This window comes from Schistocerca gregaria, chromosome 9, assembly GCF_023897955.1.
Source record: "Schistocerca gregaria isolate iqSchGreg1 chromosome 9, iqSchGreg1.2, whole genome shotgun sequence".
Classification (NCBI taxonomy): domain Eukaryota; kingdom Metazoa; phylum Arthropoda; class Insecta; order Orthoptera; family Acrididae; genus Schistocerca; species Schistocerca gregaria.
This window is the reverse complement of record NC_064928.1, coordinates 158,166,361-158,180,855: the sequence shown is the minus strand read 5'-3', so window position 1 is coordinate 158,180,855 and position 14,495 is coordinate 158,166,361. Positions and strand designations below refer to the sequence as shown.

The 14,495-nt window shown below is 45.4% G+C and overlaps 1 protein-coding gene across 2 annotated transcripts in view; it reads right to left on the bottom strand.

Annotated features, from left to right (window-relative positions):
* Positions 1 to 14,495, bottom strand: part of LOC126291839 (uncharacterized) — a 501,394-nt gene that overhangs the window by 251,038 nt on the left and 235,861 nt on the right. The gene's annotated exons all lie outside the window — the stretch shown is intronic.

Sequence of the window (14,495 nt, the reverse complement as noted above, 5' to 3'; positions counted from 1 at the left end):
TTAACAGTATTTTTCAAATAGCTTTTATATGCTCGTATTATACAGCACGTAAATGTGAAGAGCTCAAAACAGTTACAAATGCTACCCGACACACTACCTCACGTCTCACAATAACAGAAACATATGTCAGAAACTGATTATGGCGGCCTCTAGTGCATGTTCCTTCATGTCACTAGACTAAAACATTGGCCAAGAAACACCATCTGCTCCTTGCTACACTGTCCTCAGTCTACAACACTCGGCCGTACTATTCTACATTGCACTATACTAATTATAGAATAACTACTTCACGTCTGCATTTGATCAACTATACCGTGATCCCAACCGTACATGTTCATTTGCCGATGTTGAAGACCACCTGCCTACACGTCTTTGTCTGTCGGCATCAAAACGTCACACCACATCCTCCTGACACGGCCTACGCTCTAGGGTCCCACAGAGATAGGTAAGAGTAAGATTCGATATGTTGTACAGATATCTTTGTATAGAGCGTAACAGATGCAAGGGCAGACATTTTTATATGTGATACCTTAATATGTACACGCTTGAGTGTGGAGCGAGGTGGCGCAGTGGTTAGCACACTGGACTCGCATTCGGGAGGACGACGGTTCAATCCCGTCTCCGGCCATCCTGATTTAGGTTTTCCGTGATTCCCCTAAATCGTTTCAGGTAAATGCCGGGATGGTTCCTTTGAAAGGGCACAGCCGATTTCCTTCCCAATCCTTCCCTAACCCGATCTTGCGCTCCGTGTCTAATGACCTCGTTGTCGACGGAACGTTAAACACTAACCACCACCACCGCTTGAGTGTGTTGGTTGTTCTTTAGCTGCATCAAACACTCTTCCAACAAACAAATCACAAACTTTACAAAATGATGTTTTCTGCGCGGTTGTAATTGTACCACTAAGTGGACTATGCCTGTCACTATAGACTCACCATTTTGCATCCAAGCGCCCACGCTTCAGCACCTGACCTTCACCACAGAGGGCGTGGAGAAAAGTAATGTTTCGTGTGCAAACTCTTTAAAAGATTTTAAGTAAAACAAACGTTATTAACATTCGACATCTTTATTCTGCAAGTCTACGTATTTATTTCTCAGCATAGTCTCCCTGGCGAAGAACACGTTTCCCCCCAACAACAGATCATTTTGTTGATACCGTTACTGTAGAATGTTTGTTGTCGCAGTCATAGCCTCATCTCTTCTTGCACCACTTCAAAGCAATCAAAGTGAAGTCCACGAAGGCGTTCTTTAAGCTTTTGGAAACAGATGGGGCCAAGCTGAGACTGTATGGAGGGTGGTTGATGACACTGAGCCCAAGGCGTCACATTGTTGCTGATGTCGCTGCACTCGTGTGTGGTCTGGCGTTGTCATGCTGAAGCACAGTATGCTCCTTAAGTGGTCGGACACTTCGAATTCGAAAAAAAACTCGATTACAGCGCGCTGGTTTTCACGCACCAACACACACTAACGAGCCAAAACATTGTGACCACCTGCTTATTAGCTTGTTTGTCCGTCTCGATATTTACATACACATGGTTACTCAGCAATTCACACTTGGCAGAGGATTCAACGAGCCATTTTCATACTACTTCTCCACCATGCCACTCTTGAATGGCGCGTGCGAAAAAGGAACACCTAAATCTTTCCATTCGAGATCTAATTTCTCTTATTTTATTATGATGATCCTTTCTCGCTACGCAGGTCAACAAAATATTTTCGCATGCGGAAGAGAAAGTTGATGATTGAAATTTATTAAATAGATCACCCGCAAAGAAGACCGCCTTTGTTTCAGTGACTGCCACACCAACTCGCGTATCATATCTGTGATACCCTCACCCCAATTGCACGATAACACGAAACGAGTTGCCCTTCTTTGCACTTTTTCGATGACCTCCGTCAATCCTATCTGGTAAGGATCCCCACATCGCGCAGCAGTACTCCAGCAGAGGACGGACAAGTGTAATGTAGGCTGTCCGTTCAGTGGGTTTGTCGCATCTTCTAAGTGTTCTGCCAACAAAGCGCAGTCTTTGTTTCACCTTCCCCAATATATTACCTATGTGATCTTTCCAGTTTAAGTTGCTCGTAACTGTAATTCATAGGTATTTAGTCGAATTGACAGCCCTTAGATTTGTGCGATTTACCGTATACCTAAAATTTACCGGATTCCTTTTAGTACCCATGTGGATGACCTCGCACTTTTCTTAGATTAATGCCAATTGCCACTTTTCCCGCCATACAGAAATTCTGTCTAGATGGTTTTGCAATTGGGATTGATCGTCTGATGATTTTACTAGACGGTAAATTACAGCGTCATCTGCAAACAATCTAAGGGGGCTACTCAGATTATCTATCACCTAGATCGTTTATGTAAATGGAACGAAATACATGACTGAGTCTACATATCAAGGATCCGATATACTGTCGGTAGATTTTTGGAGGTGTGTGGCATCAAATGCCTACGCACATGTATTGTAGTTTGCGTAAATTACTGGTCTCTGATTTGCGTACGCGGTGATGACGCGCGATACCGACCCAGATGGACTCACATCAGAATTTGGTCGCCGAGAAATCAATGTGAGCTCGGTCTAATCCTCCTCAAACCACTGTAGCACGGTTCCGGCTCTGAGACAGGCAGTTATACGGATGAAAGATGACATGGCTATCGGGGAAGAAATCAAACGTGAAGGGATGCAGGTGGTTCGCAGCTGTCAGTGTGTCTTCGATTACTACCACAGGACACATGCGAGCGCAGGAGAATATGTCCCATAGCATAACACTGTTTCCACCAGCCTGCACCCGTGGCACTCTGCACGTTTCGAGCTGCCGCTCACCTCGATGACGGCATTTGTGGAGATAACCATCGATATAGTGTCACAAAACAGAAGCAACAAGGATGATCACGTGCTTCATTTCATATACTGGGTGGGTCAAATAAAAATGGCCCAGCGGACATAGTACCAGGCCGTACAGTCAGGAACCGCGCTGCTGTTACGGTCTCAGGTTCGAACCCTGCTTCGATTCTCTCCTGTTCCGGTTTTCCCACAGTCAATGTTTCACTACCATACAATGCTGTACTCCAGACGTACATCCTCAGAAATTTCTTCATCAAATTAAGGCCGGTATTTGATATAAGTAGACTTCTCTTGGCCAGAAATGCCTTTTTTGCCATAGCCAGTCTGCTTTTGATGTCCTCCTTGCTCCGTCCGTCATTGGTTATTTTACTGCCTAGGTAGCAGAATTCCTTAACTTCATTGACTTCGTGACCATCAATCCTGAGCTTAAGTTTCTCGCTGTTCTCATTTCTACTACTTCCCATTACCTTTGTCTTTCTCCGATTTACTCTCAAACCATACTCATTAGACTGTTCATTCCGTTCAGCAGATCATTTAATTATTCTTCACTTTTACTCAGGATAGCAATGTCATCAGCGAATCGTATCATTGGTATCCTTTCACCTTGTATTTTAATTCCACTCCTGAACCTTTCTTTTATTTCCATCATCCTTAAGTTAGTTAGGTTTAAGTAGTTCTAAGTCTAGGGGACTGATGACCTTAGATGTTAAGTCCCATAGTGCTTAGAGCCATTTGAACCCATAGTTCCAAGGTACAAAACAAAAACAGCAGAGGAAAGGAAATGCAGTACTATCCTGACTATAGCAGATGTTGAAAGTGGCAACCATTCATCTCTTGCCACTTTTGGGTCCTGATCAACAAGTTACTGAAGGCAGGCCGAAGCTGGACTGCTGGAATAGAGCAATTTCTTCCAAAACATTCTGCTGCAGTTCTTGAAGACACTGAGAATCGTTCCGATACACCTTTACCGAGCGGGATGGCGCGGTGGTTAGCACACTGGACTCGAATTCTGGAGGACGACGTTTCAAACCCGTCTCCGGCCATCCTGATTTAGGTTTTCTGTGATTTCCCTAAATCGTTTCAGGCAAGTGCCGGGATGGTTCCTTTGAAAGGGCACAGCCGATTTCCTTCCCAGTCCTTCCCTAATCCGAGCTTGTGCTCGTCTCTAATGACCTCGTTGTCGACGGGACGTTAAACACTGATCTCCTCCTCTGATACACCTTAGACTTGAGGGCCCTCCACATAATAACCGCACTGACAGATCAAGTGACCTAGGTGGCCATCTAGGGCCGCAACCAGACTGACCTCTGATGACATGCATGAAGATTTTCTTTTGTAAATGTGCTCCAAGGTTCGGCTGGCTGCTCCTTCCAGTTAGAAGTGACTGTAGGTCTTTTCCTCTTCCGTTAATGCTGCCACAAATGGTTTCAAAATGTTGGGAATATAATGCGATGGAGTCTGTGTCTGACAAAAGGAGACGGGACTAATAACGCTGTGTGCAGACATTGTACACCAAACTCCAACCTTCTGATCAGGCAATGGTGATGGTGTTTCGTAGAAGTTATGCGGCTCAGTGGTGCAAAGAACCTGTGATTCTGTGAGCTGACATAACCACTCGGATGAAACCAGACTTCGTCACACATGAACAGATCCATGTCCAAGCCATTCACTGTTATCTCAATAGACAGTCACTCACAAAACTGGAAGCGCTGAGGAGCACACGATAGTTGCAGATGTGCATGTGAAGGTGGAACTTCCTGGCAGATTAAAACTGTGTGCCGCACCGAGACTCGGGACCTTTTCGCGGGCAAGTGCTCTACGATCTGAGCTACCCAAGCACGACTCGACTCATGACCCGCCCTCACAGCTTTAATTACTCCAGTCTCTACTGCATACCTTACAGAACTAGCACTCCTGGAAGGAAGGATATTGCGGAGACATGGCTTAGCCACAGTCTGGGGGATGTTTCCAGAATGAAACTTTCACTCTGCAGCGGTGTGTGCGTTGATATGAAAAGTCTAGGCAGATTAAAACTGTGTTCTGAACCTAGACTCGAACTCGGTCCCGAGCGCGAGTCTCAGTCCGGCACACAGTTTTAATCTGCCTAGACTTTTCATATCAGCGCACACTCCGGTGCAGAGTGAAAATTTCATTTTAGATGAAGGTGGAGTACCAGCCGGCATGATATGGCGGTCTCTGGTGACAGGCGTGATTTGGGAGGACTCTGAAGCGTTTTCTGGTTAACTCCAGCCACTTTTTCTGGTGTGCTGGCACGTCTCGTTATGTTTTTTGACTTGTTCTACACAGACCTTGTCTGGCTCCATTTTCGGACTACGCGTTGCATGGCGCACTTTGCTGGGGCTCTGAAATCATTAAACTTCTGAGTAAACAACTGACCACACGTTTCCATGACTTTGTTGTCACGTAACTTCCCACAGCAAACAGCCGCTGCTCTCTTCTTTGCACTGCACCACTGCTCTGAACCGGTGTCGATCACGTGGTGGGTGTCACGTGGGGTGATGTGGCTGCATGCACATTTCCACGTCCAATAGTATCCACTCGCTCTGGCCACTTTTATTTGCTCCACCCTGTATTTTTTATTTTGATCAGCATAACAGATACATAGCCGGCCGCGGTGGTCTCGCGATTCTAGGCGCGCAGTCCGGAACCGTGCGACTGCTATGGGCCCAGGTTCGAATCCTGCCTCGGGCATGGATGTGTGTTATGTCCTTAGGTGAATTAGGTTTAAGTAGTTCTAAGTTCTACGGTACTGATGACCACAGCTGTTAAGTTCCATAGTGTTCAGAGCCATTTGAACCATTTTTGAACAGATACATATTTATAGCTGCTTACTTTCACCTAAGTATTCCTTGTTTTTCCTTTTAATAAAAGGGAAACAAAATACTTGTGTCTATTCACTTTGATGCCGCATGATTCCATCATCTGACTTTATCGTCTTTCTCACGGTACATGTGGGACCTTTGAGTGCTTCGCCAATTTTCCACCAAGCGCATACCTCCTCCTTCAGCATTTATGCTGTCTATCTCTTGGATCCTAGAATCATGTATGATAACTGCATTCTTCCACGAGCAAAATTAATCTTCGGACCACTCCATCGCCAGTGCATGTCAAGAGCAATACAAATAGACGTAAGTAGAAAATGAGCCGTGGTAAAAAATTGCTGTTTTGAAGAGCGCGACGCAGCGCGTAGTGTGAAGCAGTCGCCCTCCGTTTCTGGCAGTGGCGCCGCTCAGGCAATCGCAGCTTTGGTGTCTCCCTCTGGTGGGAAAGGGGAAAGGTTGCCTGTTCACGTGCGTTTAAGGGGCGCTATGAGCTCGCCAATCAGTCAGGGGTCAGTCTCTCGTCCCCAGCTTGCTACTCTGTCTCGTCCTTTAAAGCCGGCAAAATGAGAGTCTTTCCACTCCTCCAGTAAGAGAACTCAGCGAGTGGTCGCCCAGTCGGGGCTTAGTTCCTGCATCTGAGTCTGCGCGTTAGGCCGCCAGTCTGCTCGAGTTTGCTCACGTAATGGTCATTGGCGGTTGGATCGATCGGTTGGCTGGTCGCCCACTGAGACACAAGATGACTGGTCCGTCTTGGGCGTTGGCGGATCTGAGGTCACCACGTGAGTCCAGTGGGCCGCGGCGTATAGCGAGGGGTAGTGGTCGATACGAGAGCACCAGTAGTCAATCAACCACATCAGTCTGGCCGGTGCGAGCTGCGACGCCTTGAGACGGGAGATTGGCGCGCAATCCTGCGTCCGTTGAAGCGGCTGGCAGCGGACGGTTCGGGAGAGCGATTTGGGGGTGCTGCGCCAGGCCTTCTCGAGAAATCGCTGTTTACTAGAAATTAAGTGATTGGTGATAGGTTGTTTGAATCACTACTGTTAAATTCTACTTGTGTTCTTGGTGAGGTCACGAGCCGTTTTGCTTTGGGGTCGTCCCACCATTCTTCTCTGTTTGCCCACCCGCGGGAAGGTGGTTGTTTATAAATTGGGTGGTCCGTTTTTCCCTTGTGGAGTAGGAGCGGGTTAGAGCAACCAGCGGTTCGGCTTGTTTGGTAATCTCCCTATCAATCTACCGTACGTTAGTAGCTGCCTCTGTCATATTTGTCGGATTGAATGTGTTAAAGAATTTATTGCTTGGAGTGTAACGGCCTAATACCTGAAATACGTTTTGATCTTTGGAAACTTTGATATTATTGCCTCTGATCTTGAGAGGCGGTGTCTGTGTACTGTAGAGCATCTTGAGTGTTGATTGGCCAAGCTTGTAGAATTTTATATAAGATTGTATTTCATAGGCTTTTATTTAAATGATCTTTTTACTATATAATGTTGCCACCGTTTCACCATAAGACCTTTCTTAGAAGTTAAAATCAAATTGCACCTTCGGTGGCAAGGTTAATATTTTAATTGTTAGTGTTTTGTACCATTTCCATCACTCCTACGGGAGGTGCATAGTTTGTGTGCTTGTGTAAATTGTTAAAACTCTTAGTTTAATGTTATCTGGTGTGTTGCAGATTTGCACCTGCGTAATCTTTCAGAGGCTGTTGTGAGCGGTCGTAACTATGGCCGTGTCAAAAGGCAGCGGCAAGGTTCTCTGCCCGAAAGCTCATACAGTCGAAACTTGTTTCATTCTGCCTCTGAATAAATTGTAACTTTGATTTTTAGAGGGTGCTTTCTGACAATAATTTTAAATGTTTCTTTTAAAAAATGCTTTTAGGCGCTATTAAAGTGAATAAAATTCCCATTTGTTAAAAGGAATTTGGTTATGATTTCATCAGTTACTCCCTGGCAACTACTTCCATGCTTACGTAGTGTGATTCAATGTGTTAATATCTTATTCTTAAGAATATTCTTTGAAAATAAATCACGGTTCAGAAAAGATAGCAGACGAAAGCTTTGTCTACTGATAGCGCCGAAGCGGAGAAGACGCGAATATCTTTTGATCGTTCGCTAAAGGATGGACAACCAGTAGAAACACGAGCGAACGCAAGCGAATGCGGGCCGAACACGACCGAATTCCGTCTGCTTATACGTTTACACCACAGATAATTCTCGTTCGCCTTTGCATGTTCGTTTTTTTTTTTAAGAAAAAAATCGGAATGTAGTTGTTGCATTGAGAGGCTGCAGGCTATTCAGACCCAGAGAGTGCGCCGTGTTGGGCTGTGACGTGACGTAATGATAGGGACCCTATTCACAGCGGCCACGCCTGCTGTGTGTATAATACAGGCGCTCCTGCACTGATGTATGGGACGGCGTGGCGGCATAATTAATGGGTAGAGCGCGGCTGGCAATGACGTCTGCCTCTCTGTCCCCCATACACCACGCGGATGCCTGCAGTTGCACTTCTCCAGTACCCACTTCATGTCGCTACAGCTCTGACCTGCTATTTGGGTTGTACAGAGTCAAACAAATCATCACGGAAACTGCACTGCTAGCTATTACAGTGAAGTGCCAAGGAAACTGGTATAGGCACGCGTATTCAAATACAAAGATATGTAAACAGCCAAAATACGGCGCTGCAGCCGTTAACGCCTATATAAGACAGCAAGTGTCTGCCGCAGTTGTTAGATCGATTACTGCTGCTACAATGGCGGTTAATCGAGGTTTAAGTGAGTTTGGACGTGATGTTATAATCGGCGAACGAGGGATGGGATTTCATAAAGGCTGACCGTAGGTGATCCAGTTCATCTTGTAAGTGAGCCGCCTCGCAGCTTTTGTTGGCTTTTGCCTAGGATGATGGTTAGATTCCTTGTGGAGGTATCGATCCGTGTGAGTGTTCTTTCTATATACCTTGTGGCCCAGCATCAGCCTTTAAGAAATACGGATATACCAGCAAGGAAATTGATCGAGCCCTCCATCACAGAAGAAAAGAAGCCAGAAGTTCAGAGCATCAACAGTCACCTACTGGAAAAGTTTTCCTACCGTTCACCAATAAGGTCACGGACCGTATCGGGAAAGTTCTGCCCAAGTATGGGATCGAAACAATCTTCAGAGTGAAAAGTCCCCTTAGAAAAATTAATGAATTACTGTGCTGGTAAACTCCTTACGTTATTTGATTTTCAAACAGCTGAGCAAAACTGAACGTACTCAGACATTACTCTCTTTACTTATTCTCATCATCACTAAACTGACACATAATGTTTTTAGCGCAACGCAATCTGACTTTCAATAATCCCCACAAAAGAATGACCCTGACTAACAATAACCTATACCTTTCATGAATCACCTACCTCACAAAAATCTTCATTGCTCGAACTACTGCAATACAGCGAGCGCCAACACTGCCAGCTAAATAATAGAGTAACTACTGAAGTGACTCATGGTAACATACATGAAATAAACAGGCTGCGGATATTTTAGTCCAGCGATGAAACATCTCATTGCTAGATCATTAGCCTATCAGCTAGATCAAAGAAATGTCTTACCACGCAGATTTCACAATGAAACTTGTATAGCTAGGCATGACTGGGCTATGGGATTTTTTACTAGGATTTCTATCTTGTCTATTCACAAGCCAGAAAATATAACCTGGTGCACGAGCGATGAGATTCAATAGAGTAACCGTATTAAGCATTAAAAATAATCCTAGATAATGATATTAAAATGTTTTCTTACTGTTGACGTTTTTTAGATTCCATATTCATTGTTGTAAATCATTCACTAAACAACTCTGTCTTAGTTTTAAGGTGGTATTCCTAATAATTTCAACGTATATGCAATAAATGACGAACGGCGCGGTATGGAAAACATACAAGCATTTCTTTAAAAAAAAAAGCAATACATAATATACACTCCTGGAAATTGAAATAAGAACACCGTGAATTCATTGTCCCAGGGAGGGGAAACTTTATTGACACATTCCTGGGGTCAGATACATCACATGATCACACTGACAGAACCACAGGCACATAGACACAGGCAACAGAGCATGCACAATGTCGGCACTTGTACAGTGTATATCCACCTTTCGCAGCAATGCAGGCTGCTATTCTCCCATGGAGACGATCGTAGAGATGCTGGATGTAGTCCTGTGGAACGGCTTGCCATGCCATTTCCACCTGGCGCCTCAGTTGGACCAGCGTTCGTGCTGGACGTGCAGACCGCGTGAGACGACGCTTCATCCAGTCCCAAACATGCTCAATGGAGGACAGATCCGGAGATCTTGCTGGCCAGGGTAGTTGACTTACACCTTCTAGAGCACGTCGGGTGGCACGAGATACATGCGGACGTGCATTGTCCTGTTGGAACAGCAAGTTCCCATGCCGGTCTAGGAATGGTAGAACGATGGGTTCGATGACGGTTTGGATGTACTGTGCACTATTCAGTGTCCCCTCGACGATCACCAGAGGTGTACGGCCAGTGTAGGGGATCGCTCCCCATACCATGATGCCGGGTGTTGGCCCTGTGTGCCTCAGTCGTATGCAGTCCTGATTGTGGCGCTCACCTGCACGGCGCCAAAAACGCATACGACCATCATTGGCACCAAGGCAGAAGCGACTCTCATCGCTGAAGACGACACGTCTCCATTCGTCCCTCCATTCACGCCTGTCGCGACACCACTGGAGGCGGGCTTCACGATGTTGGGGCGTGAGCGGAAGACGGCCTAACGGTGTGCGGGACCGTAGCCCAGCTTCATGGAGACGGTTGCGGATGGTCCTCGCCGATACCCCAGGAGCAACAGTGTCCCTAATTTGCTGGGAAGTGGCGGTGCGGTCCCCTACGGCACTGCGTAGGATCCTGCGGTCTTGGCGTGCATCCGTGCGTCGCTGCGGTCCGGTCCCAGGTCGACGGGCACGTGCACCTTCCGCCGACCACTGGCGACAACATCGATGTCTTGTGGAGACCTCACGCCCCACGTGTTGAGCAATTCGGCGGTACGTCCACCCGGCCTCCCGCATGCCCACTATACGCCCTCGCTCAAAGTCCGTCAACTGCACATACGGTTCAGGTCCACGCTGTCGCGGCATGCTACCAGTGTTATAGACTGCGATGGAGCTCCGTATGCCACGGCAAACTGGATGACACTGACGGCGGCGGTGCACAAATGCTGCGCAGCTAGCGCCATTCGACGGCCAATACCGCGGTTCCTGGTGTGTCCGCTGTGCCGTGCGTGTGATCATTGCTTGTACAGCCCTCTCGCAGTGTCCGGAGCAAGTATGGTGGGTCTGACACACCGGTGTCAATGTGTTCTTTTTTCCATTTCCAGGAGTGTAGTTTTACGTGACCTTCACATAAGACACGTTAGGTTACAATACAAGGTGATTTTTTATACCTTTAAGAAGTTTTTTCTTATGCTCCATTATTTACAAAAACTGTTAAACATTAAGTATACCGTTCTGGCCCCGAGACCCCCTAAGTGTTTGTTTGAACCATTTTGCACTGTGTATGACAATTCGAAATAAGGATCTTGGTTACTATTAACGTGATTCACTTCTGAGTTATTAAAGAGGTCGAGTACTACTCCAATCTAAAATAACCTTTTCATTCATTACATGCATTTCGCTATGTTATCCTCACAGTTTTAATACAAATTGTAACATCACTGCATTGTCACGCCTTGCGCTATTGTATGGATAGTGAATGCATATTTTAGAAAGACAATAAAATTCTTATATGGCAACACAGCGTAAGGCAAATGATAAGGCTATTACTCACACAGAAATTTATTGCATGACATGCAGTTCAACACTTCACATCCTTACAACTGAACAAGAGAAAGCACAACTCACTTATCCACTGCAGGTAAGAAGCAATTGTAGAGTCTAAACAAACTTAGTGAAGTGGAATTAGGAACTGTATTAATTTGTAAAATTTTCAAGGCACAGGCTTTATACACGATAATTAGCCAGTGTTTTGAGGTTGTTCGATGATGAAGCGTATCTATGTATTATTGATAGCCATCCTTTTTAGTCAGTTTCAGTTAAAGATAGTCAGATACAGTTTAGAGTACCTACCACCACAGACGCTGCAAGTAATTTGAACAGTTAATGATAGTGTTCAAAAGTAGGGTAACAAAAGCTGTTCTAGATCAAATTCATAGGCGACACTGTAATCGGAGTTAAGTACTCTTGGTTTCACGTTACTAGCAACAAAATGAGATTCTATTCTTCTAGAAACTTAAAAATAAAATTTTGCGCTACTGCTTAGTGTACGAGGTATACAGTAATGGCGATAAGAAATATCCTCAAGCAAGAGGTGTTGTCACACACAGTTACCAAGTTTCAGGTGGTTAGTTTCAACATTAAAGACATTCCTCATCAGCTATGAGTCCACCTGTCCCTTTTGGCCTATGGTATTGCAATCCATACGAGCACCTCCAGCATGATTACATAGCGCAGAAACTTCTGGAGCATAATGATGAGGGGAGCTGTAGCAACGTGTTGAAGAGTTGCACGCTCCTACACGTATGTATCATGTACAGTAGTGATGTACGCTGAAGCACCAAAGAAACTGGTATATGCACGCGTATCCAAATACAGAGATACGTATACAGGCAGAATACGGCTCTGCGGTCGGCAACGCCTATTTAAGACAACAGCTGTCCGATGCAGTTGCTAGATCTCTTACTTATCAAGATTTGAGTGAGTCTGGACGTGGTAGTATAGTCGGCGCACGAACGATGGGACACAGCATCTCCAAGGTAGCGATCAAGTAGAGATTTTCCGGTACGACCATTTCACGAGTGTGCCGTGAAAATCAGGAATCCTTTAAAACATCAAATCTCCGACAACGCTGCGGCCGGAAAAAGATCCTCCAACATGTGGCCCAACGACGGCTGAAGAGAATCGTTCAACCTGACAGAACTGCAATCCTTCGGCAAATTACTGCAGATTTGAATGCTGGGCCATTGACATGTGTCAGCGTGTGAACCATTCAACGAAACATCACAGATATGAGCTTTCGGAGCCCTTGATGACTGCACGACACAAAGCTTTACGCCTCTCCTTGACCCGTCAACACAGACATTGGGCTGTTGATGACTGGAAACTTGTTGCCTGGTCGGACGAGTCTCATTTCGAATTTTATCGAGTGGATGGACGTGTGCGATATGGAGACAACTTCATGAATCCATGGACTGTGTGCTTGCCAGTGGACTGTTCAAGTTGGTTGAGGCTTTGAGATTATGTGGAGCGTATGCAGTTGGAGTGATATTGGACACCTGATACGTCCAGATACGACTCTGACAGGTAAGCACGTACGTAAGCATACTGTCTGATCACCTGCATCCATTCATGTCCATTGTGCATTCAAAAGGACTTGGGCAATTCCAGCAGGACAAATGGCTGATATGGCTCTGAGCACTATGGGACTTAAGACCTGAGGTCATCAGTCCCCTAGAACTATTTCAACCTAAATAACTTAAGGACATCACACACATCCATGCCCGATGCAGGATTCGAATCTACGACCGTAGCGGTCGCGCGACTCCAGACTGAAACGCCTAGGACCACTCGGTCACCGTGGCCGGCCCAGCAGGACAATGCGACACTTCACACGTCCAGAATACCTACGGAGTGGCTCCAGGAGCCATCAATTCCCCAGACATGAACATGTTGTTGTTGTTGTCTTCAGTCCTGAGACTGGTTTGGTGCAGCTCTCCATGCTATCCTATCCTGTGCCACCTTATTCATCTCCCAGTACTTACTGAAACCTGCATCCTTCTGAATCTGCTTAGTGTATTCATCTCTTGGTCTCACTCTACGATTTTTACCCTCCACGCTGCAGTCCAGTACTAAATTGGTGATCCCTTGATGCCTCAGAACATGTCCTACCAACCGATCCCTTGTTCTAGCCAAGTTGTGGCACAAACTCCTCTTCTCCCCAATTCTATTAAATACCTCCTCATTAGTTATGTGATCTACCCATCTAATCTTCAGCATTCTTCTGTAGCACCACATTTCGAAAGCTTCTATTCTCTTCTTGTCCAAACTATTTATCGTCCATGTTTCACTTCCATACATGGCTATACTCCATACAAATACTTTCAGAAACGACTTTCTGACACTTAAATCTATATTCGATGTCAAGAAATTTCTCTTTCCTTGCCGTTGGCAGTCTACATTTAAATCCTCTCTACTTCGACCATCACCAGTTAATTTGTTCCCCAAATAGAAAAACTCCTTTACTACTGTAATCTATTTCCCTCAGCATCACCCGACTACATTCCATTATCCTCGTTTTGCTTTTGTTGATGTTCACCTTATATCCTCCTTTCAAGACACTGTCCATTCCGTTCAACAGCTCTTCCAAGTCCTTTGCTGTCATCGGCGAACCTTAATGTTTTTGTTTATTCTCCATGGATTTTAATACATACTCCTGATTTAATTCGACTGCACTGGATCATCTTCGTTTTGCTTTTGTTGATATTCATCTTATACACTCCTTTCAAGACACTGTCCATTCCGTTCAACAGCTCTTCCAAGTCCTTTGCTGTCATCGGCGAACCTTAATGTTTTTGTTTCTTCTCCATGGATTTTAATACATACTCTTGATTTAATTTGACTACATTCCATTATCTTCGTTTTGCTTTTGTTGATATTCATCTTATACCCTCCTTTCAAGACACTGTCCATTCCGTTCAACTGCTCTTCCAAGTCCTTTGCTGTCTGTGACTGAATTACAATGTCATCGGCGAACCTCGA